Here is a 22,824-nt window from a genome sequence, read left to right on the forward strand (position 1 = left end):
TATATATATACATATATATATATATATATATATATATATATATATATTCGAATTTTTTTGTAAAAATATGTTAACTGATTCACTTAATAAGAAACAAACCGTAATATTTTTGAAAGAAATTAACAAGCAACTCATAAGCCAAAGGGATGTATACAAGTTAAAGCTACATTAATTTGTTTAAAAGAGCATGCATAAAAGTATACGATACATAAAAGAAAACAAGTGTATTAGTCAGAAAAAATCCCGCATTGGTTTTAGAGAAATTCAAATCAAACATTTCTTGAGTAAGAAATAAATTACTCTCAATAAATCTGCTGGTTGATTTAAAAATATTTTATTGCTACTTAAACATTTAAAATGAAAAATATCAATTTTATAATAGCGTTCACTTTGTATTGATTTGATGATGTAGCATCTGTCGGTATACGTGTGAAATGATTTTCATCACATCATATTTGGTAATAAATTATATTGATAAATATGTAAGTTTAGTTTTGGCAACGAATACTTTCTTTAATTATATCAGAGGCTTTCTCGGCAATCATAATAGTTGGAATGTTAGTATTTCCTGAAGGTATAATCGGCATAACTGATGCATCTACAACTCTCAAGTCCTCTATTCCCTTTACCCTAAAATAATTAAAAAGCAATTCAAGGCAAAATAATATTCAAGATAAAAATAAGTGTAGCAAACTCAAGTAACTCAAGTTTCATTTAATTCAATGATCAATTTTATACAGTAAAAGTATTTACAATTAGAAAAGTGTTTACTGTAATGCAAGCAGTTCCATTTGTTATTATCATAAAACGACTCGAAGATTAAAGGTTAAACTACTATTAAATTAAAAGTAAAAACAGTAAATATAATGAATAGAATATAATAACTAAAGCTTGATTGAACTGAAGGACAGATTAAAAATACTGTAAAAAGGTACAGTGACTTTGTTCCATACATGTGTTTTTCGGAGTTATTCGGCATCTAGCAATAGCTAGAATAAATGAAAACAGATCTAAAAGTTTTGCCAATCTCAGGATTCTGAGAAGATTGTCAGTTTTACAATTACTGATCTGTGTTGATCTGGTTCAGTTCAAAATTACGATCTATGGATGAATGGGCCCACCTAATGAGCGGGCTGTGTGACGTATGTGTGTGTCATAAGTTGGCCATAGATGGAGCCACTGAAAAAAAACAAGAAAAAACGCAACCTCTTTGTCTTAATGGCATACGACAACAACAACAACATTAAAACCTTGTCTTTAAATTTGCTTGTCAATCGTATTGTCATAAGTTACAAACGAAAGTTTTACACGGTTTTATTTTAGAAACATTCCAGCTGTCGATGCTATCTCCTCCTCGTCTTCCTTACATTTATGTAGTAATAATATTTCTTAAATTTTTTTCTTCAAGCAGTATTTAGCTGGTTTATCTCACATTTCAGAATTTGGTTACATACATTAACAAGTTCAAAAAAATTTTCAGTTAATGAAATTGTAACATTTATAACGTTAGTTTTATATCGTGCATTTAATAATACTATACATGATGTTTTTTACTTTCTTTTTTTTGGAATTTCCAGCTGTTATGTATCGTTTGAATAAAGGAGAAAAATAGGAGGACAAAAGTAAGCGTACCAAAGAATCAGCAAATCGAATTAGCAAATCGTTAAATCAAGAATTGGTGTATTACTAAAAAAGGAAAAATGGTTAATTGCTGAATTAGTTATAAGACAAATTAATGAATCATTTTATTGCTAAAAGGATGATTAAGTGAATCAAAGTCGGCATAGCAGTTAATGGATGATTTTATGGACTGCTGTATATTTGTATGTTTTGAAAACGTGTATCTCTAAATGGGTGAATTACTAAATGAAATTTACAAACAAAGAAATCGTCGTACAAGTGAGCCAGTAAAATATAGAGTTATTGAAAAGGTGATTCATAGAATGGACAGATCTGGTAATTTTAATTATATTGTTTTAAATCTGTGAAATAATTTGTAAATCTGTAATTAATGATTTATGGTACAGCAGTCAACAGCCACAGTTTATTTTTCAGATAGGTTTAAAACTAATGAGACCCAAATTTTTTTTCTCCAATAGGAATTCTTTTGAATTAAATGCCCTCATGTAACGCTTAAAATTCATAAATGCATGGAATTTAAAACCAGTGTTTTTAAGTAAGCAGAAAATTCTTTCAAACGTGTGTGTTCATTAAGATAATTTCAGAATATATTATCCATGCTATTATATGTCTGAACAAGCTATGCTAATTTTCTTTCACCGATCCATTTCATCACCGATATCCGGTTTATTAGCTTAAAATAAAATAAGTATTCAAAAAGGAAATATAATTTAATTACAAAATGTTACCTTAAATTTGGATCAACCACTGTGGTTGGATCTCGCGGATCACCCATTTTTGCTGTCCCCACTTCATGATTTTGTGTTATTGGTGCAGATCTTGCATGACAACGGTAATAATCATCACTATATTTTTGAAATTTCTCACAACCAGGATACACAGTGTCGAGAGGCTTAGCTCTAATAGATTTCATTGCTTGAGTTTTGGAAAGCCTTTGGCAAGTTTTTATACCTGTATAATTGTCAAAATAATAATCTTAAACATAATAAAGTAAAGCATTTCCCAAACAACTCGTTGTTGGCCAGGGAGTCATGGAATTCGAGGCTTCGCAATTTTGTTGCCAACGGTGTAATTGTGGTAATGCATTTCAGAATTGCACCAAATTTCTGATTGAATGCTGCTAATGCAGTTATTGCACCTAGTTACAAATTGAAAGCAGGTAACGCAATCAGCAAAGCACCAAATTACAGAATGAATTCAAATAATGCTACCAGCATTGCACAAAATGTCGCCTTTACTTTCCAGATTAGTTGGTACCCTTCCATCTGAAGTTAGGTGGACTTCAAGCCGCCACTGAGGGTTGAATCCTTGTCCTTCACGATGTCAGCTATTAACATTATAGTCAATATTAATTTATTGATTTTGAAAACTTGATGAGTTACTAAACTAGTAAGAACCCGCAATCAGATATACCGTAAAAACCATTCAAAGTCATTTACGAAATCTATGAAATACTCGCTTATTACTGGAGATTTTGTCAGGATAGCGGTTTGCATTTAAAAAAAAACGTATCGTTGCTTAGTACTTAAAATATTGTAAAAATACTCTGCGTGTCTTACAAAGCGTGTTTTTTAGAAGATTTTAATCTTAGAACTAATTTGCGACCCAGAAAAGAAAAATTAGTAAATATCTTTCAGTCTATGCAACGGCAGAAATACTGAATCCTTGTAAGTTTGGGTAGAAAGTTTTGGTAACGCTAATTTATCTCTGTGCAAGGAAAATTATTTCCTTCATCAAAGGATTATCATTGTGCAAAAAGGGGGATGAGAGGCCTTGGCCAGGCATCCAGGAAGAATTATAGATTATTAATTTTGCAAATTTTAATTTAACTACAAGATCGCTAGTATTATTTTACTAAAAAAATAAAATCTTTCATTTCGTATAAAATATGATTATCAGACAAAGTTAGTAATATATTTTTTATGATTGAAATATAAATATTTTTCTTTTACATTTAAGAATAATTCCCACCTACGTTTGTATGAAAATGAATTTAAACAGTGGATTTAAATGTTTATAAATAGACAGCTTTCTGCAGTTTTCCCTTTCGAGTTACGTTATTTTTTTCCTTTCTTTTTGGCCAAACTCTAGATAACTCTTTTTTTTTTCTTTTTGGGTGTCTTATCGATAAGATTACCTAAGAAATCCACTCATTTCTCAACGCCACTGACTAAAGATACCACAAATTACTGTTGCAACGTTAATAAACAGAAATAAGTACATCTTTCAAGTTTGATATTGTTCTCAAATTGCGTTAATATGTTGTCATAGAATTCACTGTTCACTTCTCCTTTTCTTCTTTCTTTCTTTTTAGCATAAAAACATTCCGTTCTTGTTACAATAATAAATTAATTGCTTTTCGTATGCACAATTAGAATAATATCCATTAATGAGCAAATTTTTTCCCATATTCTCGTTCATAAGTTTTTCATTTTCATCATTTTTGAATTTAACTCAGAATACAAATTACATTAAAAATTTATCTTGGCGACTTTTTGAATGAAACTACAGGTATTAGTGAGTTTTACGAGTTTGCTTAACGACTAATAACCCTAACCTTTGATTCAATTACTACTGAATATATATTTTTGTCAGTACTATGATTTTTAGGTGTCACAATGTTTGTTCACAATAAACTGAAATGTAGGGTAAAGCTGACCACCGAACAAAACAATGACGAGGGTAAGAATTTTCAATGAAGAAGTTAAAGACTGTAATTCTAATAATAATACTGATATTTGTGAAATAGTAAATCAATTTTCTCTGTTTGATTTATTTCATTTGTAAGCTTATACTTTTTTTTTGAAATAGTTATATTTCTATAGACATTCGAGGTTTCACTTATCAATATTAAAAAAATGAAAAATAAATATTTTTTAAGTTTTTGCGAAACAGAATTAATTTTCAAAATGTATGGAACAATATGATAGGAAATATCTTTTGCAAATTACGTAAATACTCGAGCTCTCATAAACACAGATGACGTTTAAATGTTGATAATTGTTATTTACGTATTGTAATTGACCAAAATGCGATTAGTGAAAAATAAGTTGAGTTTATTAAAGAAACTAACTATTATTAACCAACTACTTTTTACTTATTGTTTTAAATTCAATCATACAACGGGGAAGTCGCAGTAACTGCCATTTTATACTGCCATCAGTTTTATTTAAATATACTTCATTAAAATCTATCATTAAAATATTTTGATATTTACAATATACGTAATTAAAATTTGATAAATATATAAAAAAATTTTGGTAATGAAAAAGGAAAAATAACAACTGCTTAAAAAAGGCTACTTTTTCACAAGATAATAAAATGATTATTTTTCCTAAACGTTATAGCAATTATGGCATAACATAAAATTTGTTTCGCAATGAAGAACAATCATTGGGAATAATGAACCTCGTTGCATAAAATAATTTTGAAATTAATGATGTATGAAACTAAATTCGAAAAGAGTTTTCTTCAAAAAACAATGCTAGAATCAATTGTTTTATTTAAATGCACATACTCACCTTCTACTATATCCTCCAAATCTTCCGATACAGCAAAATAGTTTGGATCAATTAGAGGAGGTTTATGAGGATCTGCTGACTGTAGCGTTACCGTACCGCGGCTTTTTGGTTGGAGTACTTCCGAATTACAAAGATAAACTGATCTGCCTTCGTATGGTTGGTAGGTTTGTCTGTAAGCCTTAAATATTAAAGTTAATTGTTATTGATTCAAGCACCAGATATCAAATTCTGCACAGTCAATACTAGACCTGAAAATTTAAATTTTCAGTTTGTAGCCAGTGGCTTGTATAGACTGTAATAACTTTAGTAGCCACTTTTCCCCCCCAAAACTAATAAATCGGTGACCGATATATCGATAGGTCCTTTTAATTTAATAGCCACTTTTTGCAATTTTTTTCTCTTGGATAAAATTAAATTTAAAAAAAAATTCATATTATAAATAATCTACGGTTATAAAAAGTTTATTCAACAATAAAAATAATATAGATATGTGACAAAATTTAGTTTAACATACTGACTTAAAAAAACTTTATTTAAAAATATTTGTTTTGGCGAAATACATTTAATGTTTACATTACAACTTTGAAATATGTGAGCTGTTAAAGAAATATTCTTCTTCATGATTCTTTCCATCATAAATTGATGGATTCTGAAGGATCAAAATTTTGAAAAGGAACATGGACACTTTAATAAAAATTCTGTTCTCCAGAGTTTTGACGTTCTTTGATGTTCTGCATTGATGCTCTTTTATCATCAAACGATTTAAAATAAATGAGCTGGGAAAGAGCAACTGGTTGTTTATTTAATTTAAGCTGCCCATTTTTGAAATTGTCTATCCACGTGAAGAGTGGTTATTTTCAGCTCTAGTGAGTACTATGGCATGGCATTTCGAAAGAGACACAAATGAAACTTTTTTGATTATAAGTTTATGCTTTATTAATATTTGTTTGATTGACAGTGACTTTCAGAGATATGTGGTTTTAAACTGAAATGAACCGTTCACATATACCGTAAATAGGGGCGAGTCCACCCATTTTCTCAGTTTGTCAACTTTAAAGTGGTCAAACTTTTGTAAATATTAAAGAAAAAAGGCTTTTAATAGGTGTTTCGGAATCACCCCTCTTTAAAACTGTGAAATTGATTTTAGAAAATATTAACAGTTACGCTGTTACTGTATATTTTTATAGAACTGCTGACAAATCTCTCGTATGGGGCGAGTCTACCCATTCTACTAAAATGAATGTTAACATTGTAAATAATCAAATTTTACTATTAAATTGTTATTTTAGTTACTATATAGGATATTTATGAAGTAAAATTCATAACTTTATTATATATTCCATTTTTTTATTCATAAAATAACACAAATTGAGTATTTGATCGATTATCACATTTTGATCACAGTTTTGTTTTTATAATCATTAACATTATAAAATAACATTTTTTTCTGATTATTGTTGATAAAAATAAATTAAAATTAATATAAATTTACAATTAAATAATTAATAAATAATAATAATTAAAGATTATTAACAAAATCGAAATTCAAACATTGGGAATCATGAAAAATCCTTTTCCCATTCTTTTGGGAGGTAATAATAATTTATAAATAATAATTTATTTAACTTGCATTAAATAAAAAAAGTTAATTTTGTAATATAAAAATTGAAAAAATAGGTAAAATAAACATATTTTATATTTACATTTATATTTAACCTATAAATTTTCTTATTAATGATAAATTTATCAATGCAGAATTAAAATAATATACTCAAATTCATTTAAAATGACTTAATTTTAATATAAACAAAGTTCTAAATTATATTATTATGCTTTATTAAAACTAAATACGAATGGGTAGACTCGCCCCGCGAATTCTGGCTTTTTGTTTACAACAGCAAAACTTACATTCTTTTTGTTTTTTTTTCATATAAAATTAATGTAATCTTAGTCTTAGATAAGTTTATCACTTAACCAAAGTGAAAATAGTAATAATAATAATATACTTACGGAGCACCAACTAAAAGTTTGCTGATTTTCAATACAAATCTCTCAAAAGACGTTTGAACAGGTCGGTTAAAAAGACACCAAATAAATAAAAACGGATCAAACTACTACAGCGCCATCTTCCTTAGAGTCTGAACTAAGTCCTCCATTGGTAAAAATTTTTTTATTTGCAATTTAAAATAGTGAAAATTAAATAAAACTAAAATGGGTAGACTCGCCCCTGGAAGAGTAAATTTGCCCCCGTTTACGGTAACATAAACATGTTTTTCTGTAATTTTTCCCTCCTGAGACTTGAGAAGAGGGTAATATCCCCCTTCTCAACAAAATTAGAAAATTATAAGACCCACCCGCACATATCAAATTTCTAAATACCTCTTTTTAATTCACGTATACCACTGTTTAAACATCCATGATCTGTAATGTGTTAAAAGAAAATTTCTGCTCAAAATATCGTTTTTGACAAGCATAGGAAAAATATAGCAATAGACGTTAATTAAAAATTAAAAGAAGAAAAAAAAAACGTTAATCAAATTTATATTTGTTGTTTGGAAATGGAGATTATAAAATTATAAATCTACTGTTATAAAAAATTTTGTTAATAGTAGATTTAGGTAGCAAAGTATTCTTTTGTAAATTGTGATGTCAGCATGAGTGTAAGAAAATCTTGACCCATGGTTTATAAATATGAGTTTAAAAGGATACTTACTTCTTCCGTAAGACCAAGTTGTTTTAAACTTTTTACATCTGCTGCAGTTATATAAAGCTGATAGTTTGGATTATCAGATTCTGGACGTATGTAACCATGATTTAAAAATGCAGTGGCAACAAGGCCTTCAAGGGATGAGAGCGGTCCTGCAAATAGAAAATATACTAAAAATAAGCGCGAGTTTTAAGTACAAGTTTTAAGTACAAGTTTAAATCTAAAAATAAATAATCGGTACAATTAATTGACAATCTTTGAATTGATAGCCCTGACAAAATTATAAAGTTTAAATTATGATTTCAAATGTTGTGAGAGATTTAGTGAGAAATTACATTCACTATGTTATTCTTGTTCCTTTCGAGTTCGTAAAGCGTATTTGGAAAATGGAAAAAAATGTTTATCACATACATAAATAAAAAATTACAGGCAATTTAAAATTCATAGACTTTATAAAATGTATAGGTAATTTTATAGACAAATTTCCATATGATAGCTCCGACAAAATATTATAGTTTAAATTTTGACTTCAAATGCTGTAGGAGATTCAGTGAGAAATTATATTCACGAAACAATTTTCTGAAATTTTTTGTTTCTTTTGTTAAACAATTTTCGTTCTTTCAAATTTTGCTTCAGAAAAAATATATAGCAATCAATGAATTGATAAAATGTTCATTGTTATATATTTTTTGTGACAGGAGAAATTTTTTCTTAAATATTTTACTGCATTTTTTATTTGTTTCAAAATATTAAGAAAAGCTTTTATTTATCACGGTTTTGATTATCTATCAGTATTTTGATGGAACGAATTCTCATAATATGTCTATAGTATAAATATTATATGTACTTAATGAACGTACTTCTGTACTTAATTTTCGTTTAAATCTTATTTTTGTTAATATTGTCAAATTAGTTCAAGCACTACAAATTTGAACAAAAAAATATCCACCTGTTCTATTATTTATATATTGGTGAAAGCTTCTATTACTGGAAATCAATTCTGGAAAAGGAGGGATGCTAGAATCCAGTGTATAGAGATTTAAAGCTGAGCAATGGTCTTGCAAATTTTTTCCGACAGGCAAATCAGCCGCAAGAGGAATCTAGAAAAAGTTGAAAAGTGGGATCTTTGAAAATAATTTTATACTGAATTTAAAATATAACTATTAAAATATTTCAAGAGTTTTTAAACTGACTGCCAGTAAAACAATTTTTAAGAGGTAATTTATATATATATATATTTATCTTACACGGAGACAAAAAAAAGTCTCATTACAACTCCCTGAATGGCAACGCTAGAAAATCGTTCAATGATTGCCGCTAAAAATGTCACATGTCGAATCTAAATCTAGCTGAGGTGGCTCAACATATAGCGCTTTTGAAAACGGAAACTGAAATAGAAAGAGAGCATTAAACAAGAGTTTCAATTTGAAGCGTCATTTCCTTTCTAAAATTTCATATTGCACATGAAAAACATGTATTAAAACATGTATAAAAAGAGAAATGGAAATGTTATTTTCATTCGGGTTTAAAATAAAATTATAAGAAAATTATGAATAAAAGAAAAATATTTTGATACCTGTGCATTGATTTTTATGTAAATTCCTCAAAACTTCAATTCCGTGAAATTGTAGGAAATCAGAATCGCAGGATTATTGCATGCTTTTTGACATTTTTAAATGTGAAATAATGACTTTTCGGGGGAAGTATATTTTAATGCATGGAAAAAGCTTTTTAAAACATTTTCAGTTGTTACTGGTGCACATATGAACTACCTATACTGACTCAATTAACTTCACACTTCTTCAATATCAAAAGTTGTCGCTTTTCCTGTTAAGATGAGATTGGTCTTTCTTATGGTTTAAAAGACGGGGTTTTTCCCCGAGACCTTGAAACTATAGCAACTATAATTTGTTAAATCCATCTGTTATTTTTTTCTAATCATTAATTATTTTGTCGATATAACTTTTCGAGCTAATAGCTAATAGTTCTTAAGATTTCAGAAAATGCTCTAAAATCATTGAAAACCCCAAAATCTCAAAATATGCAGAAAAAAGAAGAAAAAAATTGAAAATGCCCCAAAACAAGAAAAAGGGTTGCAAAAATGCAAAAAAACTTGCACTCGTCATTAAAACCCGGACTTTAGATATAACACAAATAAAAAATAGTAGAAATAGTGAAAGAAAATGTCAAGTGATTGTTCAAAAAAGGTTTGGAGGTTGAAACATGCCATAGAGGACGGTTTGTGAAAACTTAAATTTTACCTGACAGGTCATTATATAAGACGGTTTTTAATTTGAAAAAGTGTTTTGTAAACATTTTACCTTATGTTCCCAAATTCATTAAAATATCTTTTTAGTTTAAAACTTTCTTCTATAAGATCATTATCAATAATAATTATAATAATCGATAATAGTAGTTTGGTGATTCATTTATTGTTACATATTAAACTATAAATATATATCATACGCTGATTATCGCAATTAAATTGACAGTCAAGTAATAAATTGTCACACTAAGGCATTGAGAGTACACTATTACCGTTTTACGTAAAACTGTATAGTTTGGTTATTTCAGTTTTCTTCATTGCCTTTGTGTCCCGCAGTGGACTGATCGTTAAGACACGGTTCCCAGCAGATCACCGAAGTCAAGCATCACTGGCTGCGGTCAGTGCGCGGGTGGGTGACCACTTGGATCAGTCTGCGTAGAGACCGAGGGTGAGCGGTATTGGTCCTCGTTAAACTGTTCTATCGTAAAGTGCTCGACTTCGCGTGCAGGTCGTCGGGCTACCGAAGCGGGGGTGCCATCCCCTCTGCAGAGGATCAAAATTGTGATGGCATGTCTTCGGATCATCCTCAGGGATGTTTCCCAGACCATCGCCAATAGCCCATTGTGCAGCTCTAGTGCATCGCCAATAGCCCATTGTGCATCCCAATTCCAATGAAAAAATGCTTATTTTCCAATTGAGAGTGGGACATATCTAAAGAAAAGGGAATAAAGCAAATTAAAAATTAGTCAAACATTTAAAATAGCAACAAAAACCTTTTTCACTTACGCCGTGTTTCTTCAGTTCCTTCTTTGGACCAATGCCTGAAAGCATGAGTAACTGAGCCGAGTTGACAGTGCCGGCAGACATTATGACTTCTTTTTTCACTGTTACTTTATGTGTTGTTCCATTCACATCGAATGTTACTCCAACAGCTTGTCTATTTTTAATGTTGACCTATATTGAACTATAGAGATATAAAATTCTAAATTTTTTCTCAAACTTGGAGGATTTCTCTTAACTAAATGTATGAAGTCTTTCATAAGTATCTTTTTCATTTACCACAGGCCTTGACACGTGACATCTTGACATGAGCTCTTGATCACAAACAAAGGGCAGTTTTTAACTTCCTACTTTCGAAATGGCATCCACATTAGATTCTTCGGGAGACTTAATTATTGAGATATTTCCATCAGTAACGCTTTGTTTAAAAGGTAGGAAGGTAGAAACTGTACTTTGTTTGTGTACGTTAACAAACTCGCGAAAGAACTTGTGGCAAATGAAAAAGCTGCCATCTTGATGCCTGAGGTTGACTCCTGCAATAAAAATAGGTATAATACCATATCCAATAGAGTGACACAAAGAAATGACATGACACCCAAAAGTGAAAGGATTTTCTGGAAGCTGAAAGAGTTCACTTGATAGTAGGACACTATTAATGTTTTTTGTATGGACTAGCATGTAACACAATGTAGTCCAGTAGATGTCTACTAGCTGTCATTTGTAATATTAACCTTGATCTATCCATTATACAGACATGCGAAATCCAAGGAAGATTTACGAGAAATCCGCAGCCTTTTAGTAATCGAACACCAAAGTCTAACCGTGAAGGATTTATAGATGTAATAATGTAAGCGTAATTTGAATCATATATATGATTGGCCATTTAAGGTTTAACTAAGGTAATTATAATATTTCAACTTAAAAGCCAGTTTTTCTTTCTGGTTAAACGAATAAAGCTTTCTAAATTTTCGCTAAGAATAGACTTGGAAACATTCCTCGTCCTTATAGGCTTGCTTTGTTTCTGAAGCCCCTTAACATTGCCCTCTATAAAATGCCTGTACCTTGTCCATGATACCCCACCAGTGACTAATCTATATAAAAGTATCTGGTTTCATTATCCATGAGTCATTATCTATGCATTATCCGTAGAGCTCAGTGGACTCTGTGGCGCACTAATGGACGAAATGAGCTGTGTGACGGATATACTTCATAATATCATTTGCTACAAACCTGACAAATATATTACCGTATCTCCAATAGTGAGCAGATTCCTGCAGAAGCCAAAGACATATTCTTCTTAAAAAATGAAAATGGAATTCAAGAAGTTAGTTTAAATAATTAACTGATTACTTTATTAATTATTTCCTGTATGCTCTAACAGCTAAATCTTCGTTAATCTATATTTTGGTGAAATTACAATTTTAAGTGACGGTTATAAAAATTAAACTCATTTAACTTTAAACTACGGTGTATAAATTTTAAGAACACAAAAATTAAAAAAAAGACACCAAAAATTGAAATATCTAAATTAAGATTCGTAATCTTGTTACAATCGTATTTTTTAAGCTTTGAAAAACAGCTTTTAAGAGCATTAAAAATTTCATCCTAATTTAAATAAAGTGAAAAATTTCTTATGGTATAAAAGGAATGTTATAAATTAAAAACTTAATTTTCCAGTTACGGTGTGAAAAAAGCAAACAAATTTGTTTAGATTTAGAAAATTTGTTTGAAAAGCATGAATTTTTTCTTTGGATATCTGAATAAAAAAAGATTAAAGGATCTAAAGATTAATACCAAAAAAAAGACTAAAAACAAAAAAAAAAGATTAATAACAAAAAAGATTAAAAAAGCATATATCTCAAACAAACTAGTTTGAAAAACGCTAATTATAAAACACATTTCTGATTTTCCTCTTTAGTGCAGTTCTGTTTATTCGTTTGATTTTTCTCCGGAAACAGTCTCCAAAAAATCGATGTTTTAATATTTTATGAAATTAATTATTGTAAAAGGTTTAATCAAATCTATGATCTCTAAATTAAGAATAATGTTAAATAATTTAAAATAAGTTGAATCACCTTATGAACAAAAGCATTCGGCAGAATGTCCAAATTTGTTCGGTTTTCTGCCGGTACCAAATAAGCTTTAGCTGTCCATTTCGTAGATTTCCATTTCGTAGATCCATCTTTGTCCATTTCGTAGATTTCCTTGAGAAATGTAAAATCCTATAACAGTAATAAATGCCAATCAAGATTTTAGAAACGCCTTTTGTTCATAACATTTGGACGCTTTTAATTGACGTCATTGTAAGTAAATCGTGGCCAATCATCCAATCAGATTCGACAACACGCGTGACGTCGCCTCCGGGTATCCAATTAAATCTGGTTTAATCCACATGGTTAGGCATAATCATTGCACTTCTTCTAGAATTGTAAATACCCAATTTTATACTTTGATTTTTTAACTAATCCGATCTTAGAGTATTGAATCTGATTAAATTGATTAACTAATTAAATCGACGTATTAAAAGTGATCTAATTCTGGGGGTGTCTTCAATTATCGAGTCCAATGAATTTTAACAGTTGCCCTGTAAGATTATTAAAAGCTTTTCTAAGGTGGAAAAGGCTGTTTAAGAAAAAAAAGTATAAAAGGAATACACTTAAAGCTGATAATTAATTCATTACATCTCTTCAAAAAACAATAGAAAAGTGATCAGATATCTTTATAATGGATTACTCTTTATCATAATTTTACGTTGTGTCTACAATGAGCATTTAAATGACTGAGAATCGAATAATCAGAGCTCAACTGATGAAAGTTGTCTTATTAGAAAAACACGATAACCATATTTATTTTATAATTTTGAAATTCGAAATGCTTTATAAAGTAAAAAACGTTTTAAAGTAGATTTATTTTTAAATGCGATAAACGCTCATGCTGTTTACGAAGTGTGTAGTCCTTGGCTCTTTAAGAGCAATATCTTTGATTTTTTCAGCAGAAACAGCTTTCTTCTTCATAGTGGATTCAGGGATGGCTATGCAGCATATATGGCAGTACTTTTACTTTCGTTACTTGTACCGCCGGTACAAGTAAAAAGTACGTACTTTTACTTGTACTTCGTTACTTTTTAAATTTAGTACTTTTACTTGTACTTTCGTTACTTTTTTAGGGAAAAAGTACAAGTATTTGTAACGGAAATGTCGAATGAAATCGTTACTTTTTTCTAAAACTCAGTAAGCTTTCTAAAAAATTTTAATATCTAATTATTCATAAAAATTTTATATTTCATATAAATTTTAATATCTAATTATTTTCTATTTATAAAATAACATTTTACATTTATTTGAAACATATTTCATTCATTTAAATATGTTAATTAAAAATTTTGTTAACAATGTGTGCGCATTGGATGCTTTTTTAAATAATTTAAATAACTAATTTCATATTACTATTACAAAAAATTTTGACACAAGTTTTAAATTTTTTAACGTTGAAGTATTAAATTATAAAAACAATGCTTTATTTAATGGAGATGTAGTATGCATTAAAAAAAATCTAAAATATTATAATTTTTTTAATTTTGCAACAAAATATTTTTTTTGAATTATACTAAACGTAACATATATACTATTACGTAAACGTATTAGTTATTCATTTCATAAAATTTTAAAATGAAACATTTGTTTATAATTTTTGGATTTAGTATTGCACATCGTGGATTATTAGTTATTAGTTATTTATTTCATAAAATTTTAAAATAAAACATTTGTTCATAATTTGCACATCGTTATTACAAATCCAAAAATTACCATTATGAAATATTTTAAAATAAAAAAAATTTATAGTTAAAAACAAAATATAATTTGTAGTTTATTGGATTTATAGGGGTTTCCTGTATATGAATGTATTTTTTTAAAATTTATTTTCTAACATAAGTTGTAATGTTTATCAAATTTGTCGAACAAGGTAATTTATTTATAAAATAAAGTTTCCGAAAATAAAAACAAAATTAAAAAAAAATTTTATAGTTCTAATATTAACATAAATCTAAGCTCCTTTTTATATGTAAACAGATAATTTTGATTTCTGGTTTGGCTCCTGGGTATTTCAAATGTTCACTATTGCAGGAGCTTTTTAACATTCGAATTAGATTTTATTCCGTAATAATATGATTTCTACCACTTTCATCTTTTTTTTCATTTAAATAAGTTAACAAATATTTATTTTGAATTAGCAAATATAAATTTTTATTTAAATAAAAAAAAAGACTCTCTTTAAGTTAATATAAACGAGGGAAAGAAGAAAGAGCTGTCGTTTCCTTAAATTTTGAAATTCGTTTCTCATTAATCAACTATATTGAGGTTTATTAATTATAATTGTGTACTATAAGTCGCGCCAACGATATTTTAAAGTTAGAGGGACTTGCTTACTCGTAAATATTTAATCAGTTTATTTCTTTTCTTTGAACCAGTTTTCAAATTTTAGATAAAATTTCTTTTTCGTGCAAATCCATAAAAAGTTTGATATTAAAATTATATTTGATTTTAAAATTATATTATACGATTATATTATAAAATTATATTATAATATTCTTCCGAATTTAAAAATAAATTAATGTCCATAACTTTCAAAATTAAAAATAATTAAATAAATAACAACAATTTTGCAAAAACATTAAAGAACATAAGAATATTATTCAATAAAATTTTAGGTTACTTTGAATTTTCGATTTCCTAGAAATGTACTTTTAAATCGTTACTTTTTTTGTTTAGTACTTGTACTTTTACTTGTACTTTTTACTCGTTACTTTTTAAAATGAGAACTTTTTACTTTTTACTCGTTACTTTTTTTAAAAATACTTGTACTTTTACTCGTTACTTTTTAAAAGTAACGTTGCCATATGTGCTATGCAGTGAGTCAACCGGAAAACTTGTCTCGAAGAATAATGTATCTCAATGAATTATATATCTCAATGAATAACAGTGAATAATATTACATGAATGAGTCGGATTTTCACGGACTTAACTGCAATTTGGATAGGTTCTAGGGAAATTTCCTTTCGCGCTAATTAGTTAGCGTTAACCTATTTATTCAGCAATGAAATCTCAAAGAATTTTTAATAAAAAAAAACATTCTTTTTTCTTTAAGAAAAATGTTTTTCTTTTTGACATTTTCTAATTCATGACTTTTAAACTTTACCTCTAATCAGAAAATACTGTTCCCTAGTGGAAAAGTTAGTGTATTTTAAAAAGAATGCATTTGAAACTGGTTTTCAATTTATTACATCTGAAGAGTGCTATGTTTCTCTCCATATTTCTGTTTTTAAAACTCATCGCAGTAATAAATTTCTTAAAAAAATGTTATCTTGAATAAATACGTTTAGCTCACGTTCAATTCATTTATACAAATCGTGAAATATTATCAAATTTTTATTATATTTTTATAATAATTGCAAAAATTTTAATTTTGAAGTAATGAAGAATATTCAAAATGAAAGAAATGGTTGAATATTTCCCGAGAAATAAAAATAATCGATCAGATTTTTTTAAATGTATTCAAACAATTTTGCCCTAATTTTTGGTTTAGGCAAATAAAGTTATGCCGTTTGAGTAGAGAGCAAATGTAAAGAAGTTGTACTGATTTTTGTATTTTAAAATTTAACGTGTTTTTGATTAAATTCGAAAAAATGAAAACTAACATTTATTTCCATTTTTAAAATTGTTATTTCTTTCTCGGACAACTTAAAAGCGGAAAAAACTGGATACTTAAAAAAAAAATGTTTTTATAAACAATTTTCTAAATCCGGTTTCGTGACATGGTTTTATCCGAATAGCCTGAAAGATGTGAAGATTTTATTTGGAAAGTAGTCCAACTCCAATTACTGAAAAATGGATTTTCTTACTTTCTCAGTCATAGAAATAATTTAACTAGGAGGCTCCGCCCCCTGCTCGCTAACGCTCGCCAACCCCCGAGAATTGCTGCGCAATCCTATGTGGTTCACGCCGTGAACCATGGCTCGCTGCGCTCGCTCACCAATGAACACAATGTTCTAGCACAAAGACATAGTATATTATCATCAAAGACATAGTATTTTATCATCAAAGACATAGTATTGTACTTATGTAGAAGAGTTCTATCAATGTTCTTATTGGCTTTTTAAAAAGTATATTAGCTATTTAGATTGTTCAAGGTGAAAAAATCAAAACATTAGCTAAATGAGAAACATATTAGCAAAATAAATTATTAAATATTACAGTTACTTACCTAAATTCAACTAAATGTGTATAATAAATTAGTTAATGCTAGAAATTCTGAAAGTTTTAGAAAAAAATTTTATTATTTAAAAATATAAACTTTAAACCCTAACTTTTCCTTGTGAGATAATAACCCTCAAAAAGTCTTTCATTTTCAAGAACACAAAAATTTGTTTTATTGCCAAATGAAATATTATTTGGTAATCAGCATTATTGAAATCAATTTCTATATTAATTAACATTTGTGATAAAGTACATAACATTTTAGAACAAAATAAGGATGTTTTACATACAATAAATTAAAATGCATGGCTGTTAGCATTACCCGAAAAATACCACGTGGAGGTCGCCATGCTGCATTTCTAATCGGGGAGTTTTGATTTTGGCAGTTCCCCTTGCCTACTGCCAATAGAAGTTTCAATTAAATTTTTTCCAAAAAACAGTTTTTTCTACAAAGCTCTAAGAAATTAACACTAAGCATTTAGAATTTCTTTGAAAACACAATTATAGATTTGGCATCTTTAAGCAATTACTGAAAGGCTGTCAAATGACTTAACTCTTGACAGGCCAACATAAAGTTGTCCATGACTAAAAACTTGTTTAGTCAATACTAAACTGATTTTCTCAAAAGTCTGACCATGTGACTTATTTATAGTTATGGAGAAGGCCAACCTAATGGGAAATTGTTTTCTCTTAAAAGAAAACGGCATGTTGTTATCAGAGGGGGTTAGAGGTATTCTCGGAATGAAAAATGTACCTGCTTTATCATCATCAATCAGTTTAGCTTCAATTAAATTACGCTGCAAGTTTGTAACAATTAATCTAGTGCCATTACAGAGTCCTCTGGATGGCATTAAATTAACAAGTGAAATAACGTTACCAAATACATGACGTTTCAAAATATGATCCAAAAGTTCTGCCAATTTCAATTTAAAGACGCGAACAATGATATCGGGTCTATTTTCAGGACGCTGGTGTCTTTGTAGAACATTCATAATTTCTGGCCATGCTGGATTGCATGTAAAAGTTAGAAAAATATCTGGTCTCCCAAATTTTCTAACAATTGCCATGGCATCTTGATAATTTTGTTGCATGGAGCGAGGAGATCCTTGAAAGGTTGATGGCAAAATGATCAACTTCCCTAACTTTACATTGCTTGAGTGAGCTTCACTTTGAAGAGAGTCCTAAAGACATTGATATAACTCAACACGTAAATCTTTCTGGTTCAATCTTAAATAGTTCAATCTTGAACCTTCTGTTCTGACATAAACATCAACGATGAACTGCTGAAAGAGATTTCCACTGCTATGAAGAAGGCTGAACTCACTGCGGATAGCAAGTCTGTAAGCATAATACTGTAATTGAGTTACACGGATACGCTTGGCAGTACGTCGCTCTTGTACATGCTCCATTCCAGCATGCCAACCACAATCTCCTTGTGGGAAGAGAAGTGGATAGACCATTGGATCAATGCATTGATTCATAGGAGAAATAGTTTTGCAAGAGTCTGCAACAGGATAGATGCACAAATCTCGATTAGATGGAGGTTCCCCATTGTCTCCAATAAATATGGCAGCAACATCTGTCTTTGATGTGGGAGCATTATACTGTCTCAAATCTGAAGAGGGATCTTCCATAAAAACTAATTTTAGATCTGTTGCAGGGTTTAATTGAATAAACTGATGCATCTGAAGATATGATGCAGCAAAAGGGTTAATTTGCCTCAATAGACCATCTAATTGTTCCATTACAGAGCGTAAACATCCAGTATTGTTTTCAATGCGTCTGTTGGTAGCTTCAGTTGGATCAAAAATATACAGCTGCCCGTATCCAGCATTATTTTGATCATTGCTATACAAAGGTGACACCATATGATAAATTTGAAGTAAACATTACAATAACTACATTGCAGAGTTGGCCAAAAATGTAATCGATTACATTTTTTGATTACAGTAATCAATTACTTGTAATCATGATTACAANAACGCGAAATATAAAAAAATTCAATGCATTCAATACAAACACTTAAAGGTTTTTCAGACGTTTAGGTAGCTCCCAGTAGACTGCATCATATAGGATTCCTCGGTCTGTATCGAGAATATAAAATCGATAAATTTGACATGCAAAACGCAGAAAACTGTTATTCTGATAAAACAACTTTAACAAAAAAAAAAAGAAAGAAAAAAACACTCGTTATTTCTTTGGCAATATCATGTGGTGGAGAATGATTATGACTGTAAATTTTGGCTTTCAACCACTGCGCCCAATTGATATTAGTAGTCTTGCCGAGCAATACGCAGATAGCTGTTAACATACAATATACCTGTTTGTCGAGCAGCGTTGGAATCAACTATCTCATAGCCTATTTCTTCAACACCTTCGAGTACTTTCATTTTCAGTTTTGGATTGTAAGGGATACTTTCTATCGTTACTGGACCATCTATTCTGTGGTATCCTGAAAAAATTCGAAAAATGTAGTGTCTGTTAGTGGTATCGAAGAATTTTTTAGGGTTCAAACATATTTTGTCTCAACTGAATTTAAATATTCTAATTATTCAACTTCTCCTTTAATCCTATTACCATAATTAGTTTTAAACAATACATTAACCAGAAGAATAAAAATTTTTTTATGGTAACCAAGGAATTTAATAAAAAATGTTGTGCATCGAAGTAAGGCAAAGCTAATTTCTTGTAAAAATGGAGTATAGAGCAATGAAAAAGCATTTGATTTGAAGCATCGCTTTGCTCGCGCATTGGATACGTTCTTAACGTCTAGCTTTTGTATACCTTTTTGAACCCTGAAATTCCGAATACTTTAACTGTAGGAAATTCTAAACCCGTGCATTTCAATATTAATTTGAAATTGCAAGCAGCTCACATATTTTTCTTAATCACACTATTCTAAATTTCAGTTGTTGAGAAAAGTAACTTTTGTAAGTTTTGTTTTAAAGTCTTTCCCACCAGAGGGCTAAAACCATGTGTTGTAAAACAATATGAAGTAGTACTGAACGCCGGATGTAAAGCATCGGCTTCGATGAAGATAATTTTGTGAGAATTTTTTTGATAATTCGGTGAGAATTCACCCTATTAGACATATGATATGCTCACTACGTGCTCTTGCGCGCCGAAGCCTATCAATTAAAAATGAAAACTGTTGCCAACGCGAGAAAAGAAATATCATCGGTTTTATTGATACATACGTATTAGCGTTTTATATAATATAGATATTTCTCGTACACGGTGACAAAAAAAAGCCTCATTACAACTCCCCGAATGGAAGCGCTGGAATATCGACCAATGATTGCAGCTAAAAATGTCACATGCCAAATCTAGTTGAGGTGGCTCAACATATAGCGCTCTTAAAAACGGAAACTGAACTAACAATTCAGCTGCGGCAATCTCATACTATTAAGCTAGGCAGAAGTATCGACAAAGGTCTTTGTCGATAGATCTCTATTTTAGTATTTTGTCGAAAGTGCTTTTTTCACGAATTTATATATTACGAATTTATTTGACGATTTTTGATTTATATCACGAATTTATTTGTTTTATTATTGTTATTAGTTATTCATTGAAAAATGAGTCTCAGCCAATGAGTCTTTACTTGAATTCAAATTTATTTTAATGACTTAGTATTTACTAAAAAGATGTATTTTTTTAAAAAAAAAGTTGCTATATGGATTTGAATGATTGTTTTGAATTCTTAGAACTTTGTGCATTTGCAACGTACCTAAGTTAGTAGCGAGCAAAGCGAGCTTGGTTTGCGAAGCAAACCATATAAGACTGCGTAGCAATTTTCCGGGGTTGGCGAGCGTTAGCGAGCATGGGGCGCAGCCCACTAGTACTATATATTCTTCTTACATGGCGACAAAAAAAGCCTTCAGTATATTTACATTATGTAGGAAAAGGGTGGGTTATTTTTTATACTTTACAATATTTATATTGAATTCACTTATTTTTAGATTTATACATATTTTCTAACTAAGAGCGAAATTTTTCGAAATTTTTCTTGACTAATTGTAAATTCATTTTTCTTTCTTTTTGTTGTTACTGAATATTACTGAAGCTTCGTTTTGAGTTTATTCTCAACTAAATTCTCTTGGCATTGCTCTTCATCTATTGTCCTAAGTTTCAAGAATTATTCCGTTTTCTTAAGGTTTTATTAATTTTTTATAATGCTTTTCAGTTTTCAATACCTGATTTTTGAAACTCTTTTCATTTAAAAATTTTAATACATTTTTGTTCAACTCACTGCCAATTGTATACCATTAGGGACAGAAAATCAATTCTTCACAATGATTGCTCAGGTCCTTAACCTTTTGACGCGGGTATGATACCTGCGTCAATTTTTTATATTTTTTTCTGATGCTCTAATTACAAGCCAAAATATAGTTTGGTATTTAATTATAAAAAAAAACCCATCCTATTAGTTACTAAAAATCTGTTGGATTATCGGAGTTATATCTGTAATAAAATATAAAATCCAGAAAAAAGTAGTTTAAAATTTTTTTTTCATTCATATTAAAAAATTATCAATAATTGATTTTGCAAAAGGAAAAAAGTTTTAATATTCAATAGTGCTATATGAGTAACCATTCATAAGTGGAAATATGAAAAATTATTGTTTGGAAGTGAGCCATGTTACTTTTGCCTCTTAGCCCCGACCGCAAAAAAAATATGTTTCAAACCAGTGTTTCAGGTTGTATTTTATAATCATAGATTATTAAAATTTTAAATGACATTTGTCACTTATTTTAACCTAAATTTATACAAAATAATATAAAATGTATGAAAAACATGTTTAATAAAAATTCTGCATCGGAAGGCCAACGATTGTGCCATCGCTAGTATTACTAAAGGAAGCATTCTTTTACGGAATAATATATGAAGGAATAAGCAGACTAGCATTAAATAAAAAAATTTTAGTACTATGGATAATAAATAAAAAAAAATTACCATTTGCCAGATATATTGGATCTGTTTCATTTTCCAACTTTTTGAAATATGGAAGCACTTCTGCATAGTTCCAGCCTTTTGCACCTTGCTCATCCCAATAATAATAGTTCTGTCTATTTCCCCGAACCACAATTTCACTATTCAACAAACTTGATCCTCCCAAGCCCTTTCCACTTGGCCACACTAATTGCTAAAGAAATAAAAAGTTTCAGCTTTGAAATTATGTCATGCATTGTTGTTGTTCTTTAAAATTCCCTTACCAAAAATAGGATGTTTTTGAGGTCTATTTAAGGTTGTTTTCATCAAGTGTAAATGAGGTTGAAATTTGTATTTGGTGAGGTTTATGTGGTTGCAAAAACACAGATAATTGAAAATTTTTTTTTACTGGTACCAAAGCTAATCTTTAAGCACTACCAAGAATCCGATAGCCTTTCTAATGGGTTTACCAAATAAGATATCGTTAAATTTGACGACTTTTTAAAATTAAAAATAAATAATGCTAAATTTATTAAATTAGAATTTAAATAATATAATTCAATATACGCTACTTACATACGTTACTATTTACTGGAATAGTAGATTTATGTAAAAAAAGAATATGAGTTAACGCTGTTTTTCGAAGATCTGTCACCAAGGAAAATAAAAAAAGCCACCGTTTAAGTGCCTTTACTTGAAGCAATTCGATGATTTTCAACTTATATA

The 22,824-nt window shown here is 29.3% G+C and overlaps 1 protein-coding gene and 1 pseudogene across 1 annotated transcript in view; both read right to left on the minus strand.

The window, feature by feature from the left end:
- The window catches only part of LOC107443921 (glucose dehydrogenase [FAD, quinone]), a 127,303-nt gene that overhangs the window by 38,827 nt on the left and 65,652 nt on the right, over positions 1-22,824 (minus strand). The window lies entirely within an intron of this gene.
- Positions 319-22,824, minus strand: part of LOC107438226 (glucose dehydrogenase [FAD, quinone]-like) — a 35,037-nt pseudogene continuing 12,531 nt past the window's right edge.

The sequence above is a fragment of the Parasteatoda tepidariorum genome, chromosome 4, assembly GCF_043381705.1.
Source record: "Parasteatoda tepidariorum isolate YZ-2023 chromosome 4, CAS_Ptep_4.0, whole genome shotgun sequence".
NCBI classification, from domain to species: Eukaryota; Metazoa; Arthropoda; class Arachnida; order Araneae; family Theridiidae; genus Parasteatoda; species Parasteatoda tepidariorum.